Raw genomic sequence first — 17,949 nt, forward strand, 5'->3', positions numbered from 1 at the left:
CCCACCGAGCAAGAAACCCGATGTGGGACTCCATCCCAGGGCCCTGGGATCATGACCTGAGTCAAAGGCAGATGCTTAACCGACTGAGCCACCCAGGTGCCCAAAATAAAGTCTTTTTAAAAAATCAAAACAAAAAAACTAGAGAAACTAGAAGGAATAAATCAACACATATAGAAAAGAGAAAAATGATAAAACTAATAAATCAGCTAAGTTATATAAAAGAATACTAAGTAAGTAAAATCGATTATTCCTAAAAATGAAAAGCCCCATCTTTCCCTTTTGCTGTAGGGAAAAAACCTCTGTTCTGGGTCCTGGGCATCTGTTGAGCATCTTTTCATGTGTCTGTTGGCCATCTGGATGTCTTCTTTAGAGAAATGTCTGTTCATATTTTCTGCCCAAGGACCTCCTGATTCTCACACAGAACACTTAACTTCTTTCACGGCCAGTGACCAGATGTGGTGGGTGTCCTGCAGCTCAACTCAGTTCTGTCACTGTCTACCTGGAGGCAGCATCAGATCCCGCAGGCTAAGGGCTCAGTCCCACCAGGCACCCCTCCCCCACTTCCAAGGTCAGAGCAGGTCCTAGGTGTCACCTGAGCATCAGACCAACAGGATATAATTCAGAGGTTCCAACGACCCTCTCCTTGAGTTCCATTCATTTGCTAAAAGAGATCACAGAACTCAGGGAAACATCTCCATCCGCTGGGTTTTTAAAGGCTATGATAACGAATACACATGAACAGCCAGATGAAGAGAGCACAGGGCTCTAGGTCTGGGAGGGCCCCGAGCACGGGCGCCTGTGTCATGCTCGCCAGCACGGAAGCTCTCTGAATTCCGTTCCACTGGGACCTTATGGAGGCTTCCTGACACAGGCATGATGGATCATAACCTCATTTTCAGCCCTTTTCCCTTCTCAAGAGAATGGAGGGGAGGGCGGAAAATCCCAAGCCTCTGATCATGGTGACCAACCCAGGAGACACCCAGGAGCCCACCCAAAGTCGTCTCATTAGAACCAAAGATCTTCCTACCACCCAGGAAACTGCAAGCATTTCAGGCACCCTGCCTCAGGGAACCTGGGTCAAAGACCAAACATTAGAAGAGAAGATGCTGGGGCACCTGGGTGGCTCAGTGGGTTAAAGCCTCTGCCTTCAGCTCAGGTCATGATCCCAGGGTCCCGGGATCGAGCGCACATCGGGCTCTCTGCTCAGCAGGGAGCTTGCTTCCTCCTCTCTCTCTCCCTGACTCTTAGCCTATTTGTGATCTCTGTCTGTCAAATAAATAAATTAAATCTTAAAAAAAAAAAAAAAGGAGATGCTACTACTATTCGTATCACTTACGAAGTTACAAGGCTTTAGGAATTCTGGGCCAGCAACCAGGGACAGAGACCAGTATATATTTTCCATTATCCTTCAGTTTCCTAGAGGGAAAAAAAACCCCAAAAAACAAAAAACAGAAACTATTTAGAAATCTATGAACTGGGGCTCCTGGGTGTCTCAGTGGGTTAAAGCCTCTGCCTTCGGCTCAGGGCATGATTCCAGGGTCCTGGGATCGAGCCCTGTGTCGGACTCTCTGCTCAGCAGGGAGGCTGCTTCCCTCTCTCTCTCTGCCTGCCTCTCTGCCTACTTGTGATCTCTGTCAAATAAATAGATAAAAATCTTAAAAAAAAAAAAAAAAGAAATCTATGAACTATTCGAACATCAATAGATAATGAGAGAGAGCATGGTTTCAAATGGCTCTTCCATGGGGAGGAAAAGACACAGACAGTACCCAAGTGTGGTCTACAGACCTAAGAACAAATAAACCAAAGGTACGTAAGTGGTTCCCCAAGCATGGGGGATGGGAAGGTAACATTAATAATGTTTTTGCGTAGTCAACATACTGCAGACACCAAAACCTGTGGTGGGTGGCACTTAGAACTATCACAGGTGATCTCAAATTCAATTACTAAAGCAGAAATCCAAAGTAAAACACTAGCAAATGGAATCCAGCAGCACTTGATATCATGATCAGCTATTTTCATAACTGGAACCCACTGATGACTCAATATTGGAAAACCTATTATCAAAATTAATTGAATGCATGGATAAAATTGAAAAAACCTGATCATCTCATAGATGTTGGAATGAGATTTGATAAAATTTCAAAGTCTATTTCTTAAAACCCTATAATAAAATATGGAAAGAAGAACTGACCTAATCCAATCCATAGTCCAATAACATAGTCAATGGAGAAATACTGACAGCTTGTTAATAAGGTAGAAAGAAAACAAGGATGTTCACCATATTTCAGCATTGTTCTGGAGTATTCGAAGATGAAAGAATTTTCAGGATGGAGGATGAGAGATACAGATTTTTAAGATAGCAGTTAAATGAGAATCTTATTGCCCCAAATTTGAATTATAAATAGAAACCTGTGATTTATATTTTTTAAGAAACAAGAACAACTAAACTTATCTCCTGTCCACTGATAAATGTGGAAGCAGAGACCAACCCAGAAGTGTGCAGATTCCCTAGCCCCCAGGGTGTGTCACTATCACTTATTTCTCACTTCGATGAACCAGGGCTCCTTGCAGAGGGCAGGGTCCTGGTCAAGGGCAGGATAACCTGAAACATCTTGTCACACCAAATAGCAAAGAAGTGCGGACGTGTCAGAACATCTTGTCACACCAAATAGCAAAGAAATGAGGGCGTGTCAGAAGGACTCAGAAGCTAACCTGAGGAAGCCCTCACTGGCCAAGAAGGGGGCGATCTGGTCATCAATAACACAGTGGGCCGAAGCATGCCAAATCCATTTAAGTACATTGGTTCATAAAAATCCTATTACTAAACACACCCAACACCAGCCCACACCCCAAAAAGAGAGAAGAAATACTGGAAGATGCTGAAGGGGAAAAAAAATAAAATCGGGCTCTCAAGCTTTTATCTCACCTTTTCTTTAAAAACTGTAGTAGATGCGAAGCTGATATTCCAGCTAATAAATGAAGATATAGGCTGACAGAATACCACTATTCTGCAATCCCTAATGAATTAAAGGATCTAAGCAGTGGGCATTGGTGGCTGCTGACACTGTAAAAAGAGAGATCACCAGAGATAACGGGCCTTCCAGTGGAGAAGCACAGCCCCTGTGAGACATGCCTGCCCAAATAAGCCAGAATACGATTAAGTCCCTAGATCCTACTACTTATCCACAGGAAATAGAGTAGAGGAAGGTGTTGAACATGATCAAGCAAACTACAGACTGATTCCACTTATAAATATTCATGTAAAAGTCATAGTATTAGTTAACAAAGTTCTTCGGTACATTATAAAGTCATAAACCACAGCCAAGTAAAGGATCAACTCATTCATTCAAGGATGGTTCAATATCAGGAAATCTACCAGTATAAATAATCATTTTAAGTCAAAGAAAAACTATATGATCATTTCAAAATTCATTTTTTTAAAGATTTTTATTTATTCATTTGACAGACAGAGATCACAAGTAGGCAGAGAGAGAGAAAGGGAAGCAGACTCCCCACTGAGCAGAGAGCCCGATACGGGGTTCGATCCCAGGACCCTGGGTTCATGACCAAAGGCAGAGGCTTAACCCACTGAGCCACCCAGGCGCCCCTCAAAATTCATTCTTGACTGACGTCATAAATGCAATAGGAACGAAAGAATATATTAAGTACTCAATAAGATAAATGTGTGAATATATAGCACTTAATGGTGAAATATAACATTAGAATCAGACACATGTGGTACGTACTATCTCCATTATACAATATTATTATTAAACTATTATTAATAATTATTAGACAAAAGAAAGAAATAAAATGTAATTATAGGAAAGAAGGAAAAATATCATTATTTATAGATAATAGGATTAGATGCCTGGAAAACCTAAAAGAATACACATTTTATTATAAGGAAAAAGCAAGATGGTTCAATCTGGTCATCACAGGGGTTAACTGTGTGCGAGGCACTGGAGTATTTCTTATATAGGAACTTGTTTCGTTCTCATAACAATTCTATGAAGTAGATACTGGAATAAATCCCAGCTTTACAGAAGAGGAAACTGCAGCACAGAGAAGTTAATAATTTGCCCACAGCTACTAAGTGATGGAGCTAAAACACAGAATTGCTGGTGTCTGTATTTGCCAACAATACCCACTTCTGAAAATGTCCCATCAATTATAAAAACCTAATTAGAAATACCTAGAAATGTGCTTACCAAGAAATAAAGATCAGGGTGCCTGGGTGGCTCAGTGGGTTAAGGCCTCTGCCTTCGGCTCAGGTCATGATCCCAGGGTCCTGGGATCGAGCCCCAAGTCGGGCTCTCTGCTCCTCGGGGAGCCTGCTTCCTCCTCTCTCTCTCTGCCTGCCTCTCTGCCTACTTGTGATCTCTGTCTGTCAAATAAATAAATAAAATCTTAAAAAAAAAAAAAGAAATAAAAATCTATATGACTAAAACCTTAAAAGGAGGAAAGATGATGAAAAGCAAAGCAGCTGAAATTTTGGGGACCTCTACCCTAACTGGTTGTCTAGCCCATTGGTCTCCGAAGTCATGTGTGAACACCAGACCTCCCCATTGGGATGACTGTTCATGTGCATCTCTGTCATGGTAAGACAATGGGCATGTCTGAAAAATAAACAGAGACTCCATAAAGAGAGCATTCATTGCTCCTGCTCTACTCACTCACTTTTAGGTTACCATAGCACATTCAAGTTTGCCTACATCCAAGTAGTAAATATATGGGTTCTAGTATTAAATGGGGAGCCTACTTTACTGTGATGATATGGAGAATAACCAGGAAAGTCTAAGGTCATTTATGGTAATTTTCAGATGATCTCATAATATTTATTTTTTTAAGAATTTACTTATTTGAAAGAGAGAGAGAGAGAGACCAAGACAGAGAATATGAGTGGGGGCGGGGGCAGGGGCAGGGGCAGAGGGAGAGAATCCCCCAGCAGAGCCCAAGTGAGGGATCGGCTAGATCCCAGGACCCTGAGCTCATGACCTGAGCTGAAACCAAGAGGTGGGTGCTCAATCAACTGAGCTGCCCAGGCACCGCCCCCCTTTTAAAAAATTATTTATCTTAGAGAGAAGAAATCATAATAAAAAATATTTAAATGAGGTTTTTAGCTTGGACATTACAACAAAAGTTGAAAATGTTGCTAAATTTTTCAATGCCTAGAAGTGTCCCTGAGCAGTCTGTCACCTACAAGATACCTTCCAAAATGATCAGGCATCATCTACTCCTTCCTGGTAAATTTCAGGACTTAACACTAGGATAAAGATAATCTCCTTTTCCAAAGAAAGATGTTGGGATGAGAGCACTTTTTGCTGCCATAATTGTGTTGTTGTGAGAATCTTACAGCACACTTAAAAATCGAGGAATGGAGTTTTTTTTAACTTGTTTTGAAATCTTCCAAAAGAAGAACCCACTTGATAAAAATAGAAAAAGTAAAATATCTGATTAATATGCAAGACCTCCTGACCTCCATCAGGAAAGATAAAACTGACTTCCTTAAAATCTCTCCAGAATGAGTGGAAATGCCTGAATTACTGGAAGTACAACCCAAGGAGGGCAGCCAGGGCCCCATATCTTCCTCCTGGGATTGTGCATATTGCAGAGAATCCTTCTCACCAATGACAGAGATGAAAATCAAGCGTCAAAATAAATGTAATCTAGAGCCAAACCTCACATGTCTGCATCAAAAGCTGCAAACCAAATTTAAATAATGATGCACATTCTATCACACTGCTCTATTATTTTTCTGGTAAAAGTTAAATATTTTTGTATCATTAAATAAGATGAAAATATTTAAAAACAGTGCTTATTTCATTTTCCATTTATCTTTTTCACTTCTTTTTGCATATATAATATATAAATATGTATTAATGTTGTTCTAAATACTTTAAAGATAAATATATATAAACCTACAATTAAAAAAAAGAAATATATCAGGGCACATTCTGGTCCCTTGTTTTAAGTGCCTAAGGTACATGTTAAAACATGGAGACTCCTATATTGACTTTCTAAAACTGTAATTTTTTGATCATTGAAAAACCTCCTTTTTGGGCTACTTAGTTTAAGGACCTATTTAGCCAGAGCGACTCCATCTTAGTTAAAAGCCCTTTTGTTGTTCGTGCAATAAAACTTAAACTGACCCTGTCCCCCTCCCCCCAGAGGAACTTACTTAGAAGCAAGTCTGGGAAACCAGTAAAATATGGTCAGCTAGTTCCTAATAACAGAGCCCAGAATACAAGGCCAGGTCGGCCAGTTCTTGATAACAGAGCCCAGAATACAAGGACGCGTCAGGCCAGGTGGAGACATCCAATCAGTAAGAAACACACATACTTTTCCCCTAACCACCAAAGAATGTAAACCCTACTGTTTGGGCGCCAACCTTGAGCAGCAATTCTGACCAGAGTAATAGGTTGGGTCAAACAGCTACTATAGGGTAAACTGTAATTCAATTGGCCACCTAGTGTGACCTAACATGACTACAATCTCATTGGCCACCATGTGTGGCCAGACTTTTGCTCTATAAAAGGTAATCTGTAAGATGGGGAGGGTCGCTCTCTTCGGAGGCGGCCCTGACCGGTCAGTCAGTCAATTCGTGAACCTGTAAGCTGGGGGTGGTCGCTCTCTTCGGAGACGGCCCTGGCTGGTCAGTCTGACTTCTAATGCTTAGCACAGAATAAAGCTTTGCATAGCTCTCACCTTGTCTCAGTCTCGTTCCCTTGGCCAATCAGTCTGACTTCTAATACCTATCATAAAATAAAGCTTTAAATAACTTTCATTTTGTCTCAGTCTCGTTTCATTCAATAATGGACCTAACACTTAGCAGACATGTGACTGATGTTCTTAAAAGCCTGCCCTGGTGAGAGCTTAAGAAGTGCTGTTGATTCTGTTGAGAAAAGCAAAGTGAGGTCTTAAAGACACAACACAGGCTCTGCTGAGACATTTGCATTTAAAAAGATCTAACTGATCTAGTATTAGTTTTTCCAATTAAGATTCCTTTAAATTCACATTTAATGATTTTTAAAAAATCAATGTAATAGTCTTTTTAACTGATTACCAATACGGAAAATAACTGGGTTCGAATGTGACTCCATCTGACATTACTGTTGTTTTTTTTTTTAAGATTTTGTTTATTGATTTGACAGAGATCACAAGTAGGCAGAGACGCAGGCAGGGGGGGAGGGAGAAGCAGCCCCCCCTCCCCCAGCAGAGAGCCCAGTGCGGGCTCAATCCCAGGACCCTGAGGTCATGACTGGAGCCGAAGGCAGAGGCTCAATCCGCCAAACCACCCAGGCGCCCCTACTATTGTCATTTCGGAAAGAGAGAACACACAAGTGGGCAGGGAGGGGTGGGCGGAGGCAGAGGGAGAGATCCCCAAGCAGACGCCCTGCTGAGCACAGAGCCCAGTCCTGGAAGCACAGCCGCAGCGGCAGAGAGAGCAGGGCTGTCTCCGTGGAGCTGAGGCTTGAGGTCCCTGGCACCGGATGACACTTCTACCACCATTTTCAGTTGTTACTTTTTGTTCCTCCCAGAGTCTAAAACAGTTGTGCAGAACTTTTGGCTTTAAAAAAAAAAAAAAAAAAAAAAAAGTGGTAAAATATCCTAAGATGCTTCCAGAAGGCAGTAGAAGTCATAAAAATGGCACTGTGCGTGAGACACACAGAGACCCTTGCCCACGGATAAAGAACAAGCGACCTACGGCCCCCACCTCCCTAACAATAGCAAGCAGGGGAGAGTCGGGAGAGCGCCTGGCCGGGGAGCACAGGTGCCCCGCGGCCGCTACTCTGGGGACGGAAACGAGCAAGGCCGCAGGGAAGGCGACACTCACGGGAGCGAGAGGGGGACAGCTGTGATCTCCCACGCTCTCGTCTCAGCTAATGAAGCGAGCGCTCCGCAAGACCCGCGCGTCTTAAAGTTCAACACCGGACGTCCCTCGGCCTTGGGGCACAGCGGCCGGGATGCTGCGGCCCGGGGCGCGCGCGCAGCAGTGCCGGAGCGAGGTCTGCGGGAGGCCGCGGCGACGCGGAGGCGACTCCCCGGAGAAGTGCGCGGCCTCCGAGGCTGCACGGCCGCGCGACGAGGCCAGGCTGCGGGGCCGGCCCGGGGCCGCGGCGGAGGGACACGTGGGAATCGCCCCGGGCAGGGATCCCGGGACGCCCAGAGGGCCTGCTCCGCGCGCAGACTGGCGACCGCGGGGTGTCCCGGAGGCAGCGCCGGCGGTCTGCGGAGGGAGAGGCCTGCGGCCCGGGGAAGCCCTGCCCACCGGCCAGGCGGCCCAGGGACAGCGGCCCCGGCGCGGGGCCTCGGGCGTCGGGTGGAGGCGGGAGGTCCTGGGCTCAGGACGGAGCCGAGGGCTGCGGGGGGCACGAGGGCCGCGCACGGAGCACCCGAGGACGCGCGGCACCACTGCCGGCCCCGCAGGGACACGACACGCGGCCGGGACCTGTGCCGCGAAAACGCGTGCGAGCTCCAGTGCGGTCCACGGACGGAAGCGCGCGGGGGCAGCTGCGGCGAAGCGCGTGGGCGGCCGGCCGGGGACACAGGGACGGGGCGTGCGGAGCGGGGGCAGCGGGGTGCGCGAGCGCCCTAAGACTGGGGACGGTGAGTCGCATTACGTCATCCTCCAGGACACGAGCTGGAACTGCTCCCGTGACGTCAGAGCCGGGGCCGGCGTCTGTGGCGCCCGAGGCTCGCGGTGGAGAATCCGGAGGGTCAAGCAGGGTCGGGGAGGAGAGGCCAGAAGGGGTCCGGGAGGACAGAATGTGCGAGGCGCGGAGCGGGAGCGTGAGGGTCGCGGAAGAGAGTCTCTGAGGGCCACGCACGAGAGGCCGAGCCTCAGCGGAGCGCGGGGGCTCAAGGCGGCCGCCGGGTGTCCAAGAGCGCATGCGTGGACTGAACGTGCCGGGCTGCAGGGCACGTAGAGCACGTAGAGCACGTAGGGCACGTAGAGTCGCGCGCGGACAGCGGGGAGCTGGGGCTTCTGCGGGCGGCTGCGGTGCGCAGGCGCGAGGCTGGGTCAGGGTTCAGGGTCGGACCCGCGACGGACGGGCTTGAGCAGGGACCTGCGCGCAGAGCGGGGCACGTGGGGCCCAGAGCCGGCGAGGACGGCGGGCGCAGCCGGGGCCGGAGTGGGGGCGGCTGGAATGCGCCCGGGCTCGGGCTCCGTTCGCGCCCCGTGTCCGTGTCCGAGGCGAGGTCCCTCACGCTCCGCGCCAGCGCCCCTGGACTCCTGGAGAGCCAGGGTGGCCCGCTGTGGGTGACTGGGCGCTGAGTGTCACAGGGCCACTGCGCGCTGGCCCCCGGGACCCCACGGAGCCCCATGGGGTTGGTGAAGGCGGGACGTGTCCCGAATGTGTGGTCTGAGGGCGCAGGGTCCGACATCGCTGAGAGGTCGCGAGCGGTCGCTGGGGTGACTTTATGACCTGCGCGGACAGAGGGCCGGAGCCGGCGGAGGGCGGCCGGCGGGCTGCCCCCAGAGCCAGCTGGCCGCCGTCCTCCGCTGCGCGGACCGTGTCCCCTCTCGGACGTCTCGGTCGCACTGTCGTCCCGGGAATGGCCTCTGCCTCGATCCCGTCCGTGAGCCGCAGAGCGGGACGGACGGCAGCAGGACCACAGACCGTCGCAGACGCTCAGCCGCAGGCGGGCCACCGCAGGGCCACAGCCGAGTACGGAGCCGGGTACGGAGCCGGCGGTGTGTGCGAGCGAGTGACGAAGGGCTCACGTGGAGGCGGGGAGCAGTAGGAGGCCGCCGACCCGCCACCGGGCGGGCGCAGAGGGCAGCTGGACCAGCCCCGGCAATCCCAGGTGCGGGGCGATGTTGAGGCGTGCAGCGCCAGAGACAAGGGAGCAAATAGGCCACCTGGTCCTGGCGCTACACGGTCATCAAGGACAATGACCAGACCTCAGAGAGTAAGCCAGTAAAGGTGTTACCAATAGTCTGTGCCCAAGTGCAGATGGCACCGGAATCCCAAGGCCACCCGCTTCCTGGCCGGGCCTTCATAAAGACGGCCAGTGACAGCCCTGCAGGGCCACCCCGCCCATTCTAGAGAGCCTTTCCTCTCTGTTCTCACCTTCACTTAATACACTTCCACTTCATTTCACCCTTCCATGGCAGCGAGGTTCATTCCTCGGCCCCGTGAGACAAGAACCGGCGACCCAAGGGTGCACCTCGGCGGAGCTCAGGGTTGCTTGCAGATGGAAGGTCTGGGACGTTGAAGGCCTGAGTAAGGTGCAGACTGGAAAGCAGAAAAGTCCGTGTGAAAAGTTGTCAGGATCCTCTGACCTGCCTTTGTGCCAGAGGGAAGCCATGGGACTTCCCTTTGCTGGTAGGTTACTTCTCAAAAGACTAAAATCACTTCCCAAGCCAGGCTTGGCCTGGAGACTTGCTTTAACCGGTCAAATGTGGAAGACACGACGTGGTGCCAAGTCTGGGCTCAGGGCCTGAGGTTTCCTTTAGTGTCTACTCCCTCACCCTCTGGGAACCCCACTGGGCTGCGCCCCGGATGAGAGCGACGGAGGGTGCCCCCACCCCACTGCAGCCCACCAGCTATCCCAACAAACAAGCTCCAACGACAGATTCACGAATTAGCTGGACAAATTGCCCAGAAGAGCCTGTCCTAGATTGCTGACCCACGGGATCTTAGGCTAAATTAATAGCCGTGTTTCTTTAAAACCATTGTGTTTTGTGGTGGTGGTTTTTCTTTTCTTTCTTCTTCTGTTTTTAATGCGGCAAAAGTTGCCAGGGTCACCTCCATGGGAAACTAGAACTTGAACAAGGAGGTCTCCTGATGCAGGGTTATCAGGTGGAGTAGTGGGTAGGGGTGAGACCGGACCTGGTGAGGGGGGATTCACGAGAGGGGCACACCTCTGCCTGTTTCCCAGCCGTGACACGAATGGAAAGCCCCTGCATCTGGGTGCTTATCTGCCAGGAAGGAGAACAGAACAGTCTCTGCAGGAACCCGGGGAGTCCAGAGAACCCTGAACAGGGACATGACGTGGGAGAACCACGTCGGTCTGCTCCCAGTGAGAGAGTTTATTACCAGACCTTAGTGCATCTTCCACTTATAGCAGGAAAAGTCACGGACAGTAGAAAATCCAGATTTCTGCCCTGTCACATACCACCGCCCCATCACCATGCATAAAATTCAAGCAGCTTCTAGGTGCATTACTCCCAAATATTACAGAGCATCCAAATGTGGAGGAGGAGATATTCTTCCTCTACCTTCTTATACTCAGTGGTTGAGGCTTATAAATCAAGTTGGTAAGAGATTAACAGGAGAAAAAAAAAAACCCAAAGTTTATTTATACATGCAACATGCATACACATGGGAGAACTCGGTGGTGAGTTTGGGGCTTATGTACCATCCTAACAGAGGGCAATAAATTGTGGAGAAGGGACAAGACAAAAGAAAAAGAGTGTGGGCTTCAAGGGGTGGCAATTGTGGATGGGGAAGTATCTGGAGAAGTTAATGGACGATGGAGGACGTTTCAGTAAGCTTTGCTTGTACAGGCCCAACTTGGTGCCGACTTCTGTCTGCAGTGATATGGTTATTTGTCGTGATAATGGTCTCTTCCAGCACCAGAGAGGAGTGAGGAGCGGGGAACATCTTACAAAGGGGAATGTAGACCCTGCATTTAGACAGAAAGGAGGATAGAGAGCTTTTCCTGAATCTGCTGTTTCTCCATTGCTTTCCATGCAAAATAATTCTTATGCCAAGGTGACCTATTTTGGGATGGTCTATTCTGATCCCCTTCACAAGGATAACCAGAAATCTGAAAAGAGCTATAACATGAAAAGCAACAAATACATGAAGGAAAAAAGTAGACAAAATAAATGTCAGCAGTGTGGACAGTGAGAATCAACTTCAAAAGACCATGTCATTAATATGTTCAGGGATGTAAGAGAAAAGAGTGAACCTACAAATCAAGGACCAGATGCTGTGGGAAAAAAAAAAAAAATCAAATGCTAGGTAGAAAGCTAGGAAATTAAAGAATCCTAGTGAACATTAAAATTTCAATAGAAGCATCGGAAAATAATGTTAACGCAGTCTTCGAGAAGGTAAAACAAAAACGGATGGATGCTTGGGAAGAGAAGAAAATGAGGGAATCAGTCTGAGGAGATTGGCTGGCGGGCACTTGAGAACAGGAGAGCAGGGAAGGCAGCTAGGGGTCTCATCACAGCATCTGACACGTGGCTTTCCCCAGCAGGGAAGGATTGGGCTTTCCAAACCGAGAGGGCCACCAAGTCCCACCAAAATGAATGAAAAAAAAATGCACACACCATTAACATGAGTGGTAACGCAGATCCCAAAACATTCTGAGGGAGGGGGTGTACTTTACAAAAGAGGGGATGAGATGTTAGCAGATTTCTCAATTAAAAATAGAAGAAAAACTGAGGTATGCCCTCAAATTCTGAAGAAAAAGGATATTCAACCCAGATTTCGTCCTGAGTCAAATTAGGAAACAAGTATGAGAGTAAAAGAAGGCTATTTCTAGAGATGTGAGGGCTTAAGAATTCATCCCCCAGGCACCATGTTCCAGGAAAACTGCTAGGAGAGGTCTTTTGTACAAGTGAGAGAGGAAGCCACGGAAGAGAATGACGCGGGGACGCGGGATTCAGAACCAGGGACCCACCCAGGGAGAGGTGGGGAGCAGCCCCCGGATGGTGCTAACGCGAGGCCCCAGGAGAGCAGCTGCACACTCCAGAAGTCGGAGCTTCCGGGGGAGGAAACAGGGGAGCCCATGTGTAACCTGGTAACTGAGCGGAGTAACCGCCCGGAAGAGGCTGCCCCGAAGGTCAGATAGAGATACAGATGAAGAAAAGCTAGGAAATGTCAAGGATGTGGCAATCATGAACTACAACCAAAAATGTATGTAATAAAGAGACTGAATGCACAGTGCAGGGAGACTGCACATGACGCAGGGAGAAGAGTATTTATATGGCTACGATTGAGGAAGCACCAAGAAGATATCTGTCCTCCTGGGAGATGGCGGGGAGAACAGGGCACAGCTGGAGACCTGAGTCCTTGTCTCTCGTAGCAGAAGGTCTGTAGAAAGGGGAGACTCTTGAGTGAAAGACCCGGTGGACCCACTCTGCAGTCTGCCAGTACTGAGAGTTTGAAGAACTGCCTGACAAAAGCTCCTGAAGATAGAGCAGACACAGACGCACGACACACGAGGGCCCAAATAGTCCACCCATATAGACGGAGGACCCCCCCCCCCACCACCACCCAGTAAGGTCTGATGCGCTGGGACTGTGGGAATTCAGCGAGCAGCAAACTGCCCGAAGGGTCACCCAAGAAAACAAAACACTTGGGCAGCACGGAGACTGTTCAGAACAAAATTAGTGTTTCCCCTTGTTTCTCTGTAAGACCAAAACAAAAAACAAACACATGCATACAAATAAGCAAACATACAAAGTTTGGGGGTCATTTTCTCCAAACTAACTGAAGCTGCGTCTTGGCATCCCGTCGCAGAGGGCTCCCACGGTGAACCCCTCTGTGAGAGCTGTGACACCGGCATCTGTGGCGGGGTGAGGCCGTGCGCCAGACTGGGGTTCTCAATTCTCTCCTCCCTCCCTCTGCGGTGCAACCTCTCCGTGCCCCGAGCCAAACCGTGCTTTGCCAGGGGACTTGCTTTGGCGAATGGAATGAAGAGCAGCAGAGGCAACGCACGCAGAGGTTTCAACGTTCTCGTGCGATCTGGTTATGCTCCAGTGGTCTCCCAGGACAAAAACACGCCCCAGAGAGCGACTGAACCAAGGGAAGTAGAGAGAACTGAAGCCAACTGAGGTCAAGACCAACTGGCCCTGAAACTGGAAGAAGAGCCAACCTATAGAATCACAGAATCATAATCAAGGAAAAAAAAAAAACTTGGGGGGAAAAAATGAAAAAAAAAAAAAAAAAAAAACAAAACTTGGAGCGTCTGGGTGGCTCAGTCATTGAGCATCTGCCTTCGGCTTGGGTCTTGACCTCAGGCTCCTGGGATCGAGCCCCACATCCCACTGTGTTCCCTGTTCAGCCCGCTTCCCCCTCTTCCCTGGCTTGTGTTCCCTCTCTCACTCTCTCTCTCTGTCAAATAAATAAATAAAATCTTCTAAAAAATACTTGCATCTGTAAACCACTATGATTCAGGATGATTTTTACACAGCATTGTAGTGAGAAGCACTGACTGGTACATATGGAGAATGTGCAGATTTTGGAGTCCTAGACATCTGGGATCTGTTCCTGTGTCTACCACTTATCACTTGTGTAAGGCTTGGAGACAATCTTACTCCTCTTAGGTCTCATTTGTTTTTTAAAACTGAGATATAATGGGGCGCCTGGGTGGCTCAGTGGGTTAAAGCCTCTGCCTTCCCGCTCGGGTCCTGGGATGGAGCCTCGCATCAGGCTCTCTGCTCAGCAGGGAGCCTGCTTCCCTCTCCCCCTCTGCCTGCTGCTCTGCCTACTTGTGATCTATCTCTCTATCAAATAAATAAATAAAATCTTTAAAAAGAAATAAAAATAAAATTGAGATAGAAGCCCCAGATCATACTACTCACCCTTTTAAAGGATGCAGTTCAGCGGTTTCAGTGTGATGAGAGAGTTCGGCCATCATCACAATATAATTCAGAATGTTTTCATCAACCTGGAAAGAAACCCCATACCCACAAGCACTTACTCCTCATACACGCACACCCTGACCCCTGGAATCCACTATTGGTTTTTTGTCTTTATGATTTGCCCTTTTTGGACATTCTATGTAAACAGAATCATACAGTGTATACCTTTTGTGTCTGGTTTCTTAACTTAGCATAATGTTTTTAGGATTCAACCCTTTAGTATCATGTACCAGTAGTATTTCACTGCTTTTTAAGAATCAACGATATTCCACCATATGGTTCTATCACATTTTGTTTATCTGTTCATTACTTCTGGAACATTTGAATTGTTACCACTTTTATGACTACCATGAGTAATCCTGTTTTCAACATTTCTGTGTAAGTTGTTGTGTGGTCGTATATTTTCAATTCTCTTTGGTCTTTACCTAAGAGAGGACTTGCTGGGTAGAGTTGGGTAAAGTCAGTGCTTTGACTATGTCTTTCTTCAGCATAGTGTTCACTATTCTGGGTGTTTTCCTTTACGTCTGATTGACTTTTACATGTTGGACCAACCATACATCCCTGGGATAAATCCCATTTGATCATGGCAGAGAATCTGTTTTAAATATTCCTAGGTTCTAGGAATGTTCCTACGTTGCTAATATTTCACTGAGGCTGTCTACACCTGTCTTCATAAGGGACATCGGGATATAGTTATCTTTTCTTGTGATGTCCTCTCTAGCTTTGGGACCAAAGTACTACTGGGTCATAGAATGAACTGGGAAGTGTTCCACAACCTGCCATGTTTTGAAGAGGTTATGAAGGAGTAGTACTAAAGTACTGCAGCAGTACTTTAGACCTTTGATAGAATTCATTAAAGAAGCCCTCGGGGCTGGGCTTTTACATTTTTGTAGGAAAGTTTTGACTATTAATTGAATCTCTTTACTTGTTGTGGGTCATTCAAATTTTCTATTTCTTCTCGGGTTTTGGTAGTTGGTGCTTTTCTAGGAATTTGCCTATCTCATCCAGGTTATCCAGTTTATTACCGTGTTAGTTTGCTATTGTTGCCAAAACAAATTACCATTAATTCGTGACTTTAAACAGAAGTATATTAAATATATCATCTTATAGTTTTATAGGTCAGACAGATCTCCTTGGGCTAAAATTAAGGTGTTGGCAGGGCCGTTCCTTTTAGGGAGCTCTGCGAGGCATCTAGCTTCCTTTCCTAGCTTCCAGAGATCTTCTGTATTTCTTGAGTCAAATTTCCCTTCCTTCATCTTCAAAGCCATAAAAAGGTCAGGTCCTTCTCACTGGGTCTTATGTGGTCCTTTGACCATAGCCTGGAAAAACTTTCCACCTTTAAAGACATAAATGATTAGGTTTGCTCACCCGCATCATCCAGAATAATTTCTCCACTTCCAGGTCCTTACCCTCAATCACATGTGAAAATTCACTTTTGCCGTAGATGGTCACATATTCACAGATTGTGAGGATTGAGGGTAGACATCTCTGGGGAGAGAGGGAGCCACTGTTCTCGCCATAACTGGCATATGGTATTCATACAAGTCTTTATTTTTGTACTATAAGTAGTAATGTCCTCTTATTCTTTCCTGATTTAAGTAAGTTAAATCTATTCTGTTTTTCTTTGTAAGTCATTATCTACTTTGTCAAACTTTTTAAAGAACCAGTTTCAGTTTCCTTGACTTTCTCTATCGTTTTTCTATTCCCATTTCATTTCTTTCTGCTTCTAGTGTTCATCATTTCTTTTTTTTTAAAATATATTTTTTAATTTATTTGACAGACAGAGATCACAAGTAGGCAGAGGCAGGCAGAGAGAGAGGAAGAAGCAGGCTCCCCACTGAGCAGAGAGCCCGATGCGGGACTCGATCCCAGGACCCCAGGATCATGACCTGAGCCGAAGGCAGAGGCTTTAACGCACTGGGCCACCCAGGCGCCCCTCATCATTTCTTTTCTTGTGCTTGACTTGGGTTTTAGTTCGTTATTCTTTTGCTAGTTTCTGAAGGTGAGCGGCTTGCAGCATTTTGAATATATCATCCACTGACTGTCTGATCTCCGTGGCTTTGTGTGAGAAATCGGTTCATCTTCTTGAGGACAGCTTGCACATGATTAATTGCATCCCTTGATGTTCTGAAGGTTCTCTTTGTCTCCTGACAGTTTCATTATGATGTTTCTAAATGTGCATCTCTGAGTTTACCTTCTGTGAAGTTTTTTAATTTCTTAAATATGTTGATCAGAAAGTTTTCCACCCAGTTCAGGAAGCCTTGGGCATTTTTATTCAACTATTCCTTCTCCCCCTTTCTTTCCCTCCTCTTCTTCTTCTGGGACCACCATTATGTAGACGTCGGTATGGCTGATGGTGTCCCACAGGCTTTTGGTTTCTCAGGCTCTTCTTTTATTTATTTTTTTCTATTTCTCACACTAAATAATCTCAATTGAACTGTTTTTAAGATCACTGATTCTTCCAGCCGCTCAAATCAAGTACTGGGCTGTTGTGGCCAGTTTTCATTTCACTTATTATACTCTTCGGCTTTGGAAATTTTATTTTTTTTTCTCAGCATTTTAAATTCTTTATATTCCCTATTTGGTGACACACTATACTCAATCTGTTACTCTTCAGACACAGTTTCCTTTAGTCCTTGAATATATTTATAATAGCTGACGTAAAGTTTACATCTGCGCTTTTGTAGTAATAGTTTTTATCTAACCCATGTTCGATACACCCAGAAGAATGTTATTCAGCCACCAAAAAGAAAGAAATCTTGTTATTTGTGACACTACGGAGGGACCTTGAGGGCACCACCCTAAGGGGGATACATCAGACAGAGAAAGACAAGCACCGTATGTGCTCACTCACATGTGGAACCTAAAACATTAGCCACGACAAAACAAAAAACCAGATCTGTAGACACAGAGAAACAGGTGCAGGTGGGAAGGGGGAGTTGTCTAATGTACAAACTTCACAGATAAATCCTGGGCGAATAGTATACAGCATGTTTATATTTGAAAGTTGCCAAGAGAGTAGATCTTAAAAGTTCTCATAAAAATTACTAATAAAAGTAAACTAGTGGAGAATCTTCTTGGGTTAGTATATGCCTTCAGAGACCACATGTTTCCCACTGACATTGAGAACAGGAGAGCTCCTGGGGCCACGGCTGGGGACAAAGGCTCTCCGAGAGTCCCAGAAGTCTCTAGGGTTACAGTACTCCGTGCAGATGGACTGCAGGACATCCCGCTCCCTGTATGTGGATACTCCCAGCCCCATCGCCCCTCCCCCAAATATCCTGCATCTCCAGGAAAGGAGAGGAAGTGAGAGCACGCAAGGCAAACTCAGGCCTTCCTGG

General features: G+C 47.0%; 1 long non-coding RNA gene across 2 annotated transcripts in view; it reads right to left on the reverse strand.

Annotated features, from left to right (window-relative positions):
• LOC131812738 (uncharacterized) overlaps positions 1-17,949 on the reverse strand; it is an 87,759-nt gene that overhangs the window by 35,030 nt on the left and 34,780 nt on the right. For both annotated transcript variants that reach the window (XR_009346457.1, XR_009346456.1), the window contains exon 3: positions 14,549-14,634. This is a non-coding gene — a long non-coding RNA (uncharacterized LOC131812738). The remainder of the gene's footprint in view (positions 1-14,548; positions 14,635-17,949) is intronic.

The sequence above is a fragment of the Mustela lutreola genome, chromosome 12 (genome assembly GCF_030435805.1).
Source record: "Mustela lutreola isolate mMusLut2 chromosome 12, mMusLut2.pri, whole genome shotgun sequence".
Taxonomy (NCBI): Eukaryota; Metazoa; Chordata; class Mammalia; order Carnivora; family Mustelidae; genus Mustela; species Mustela lutreola.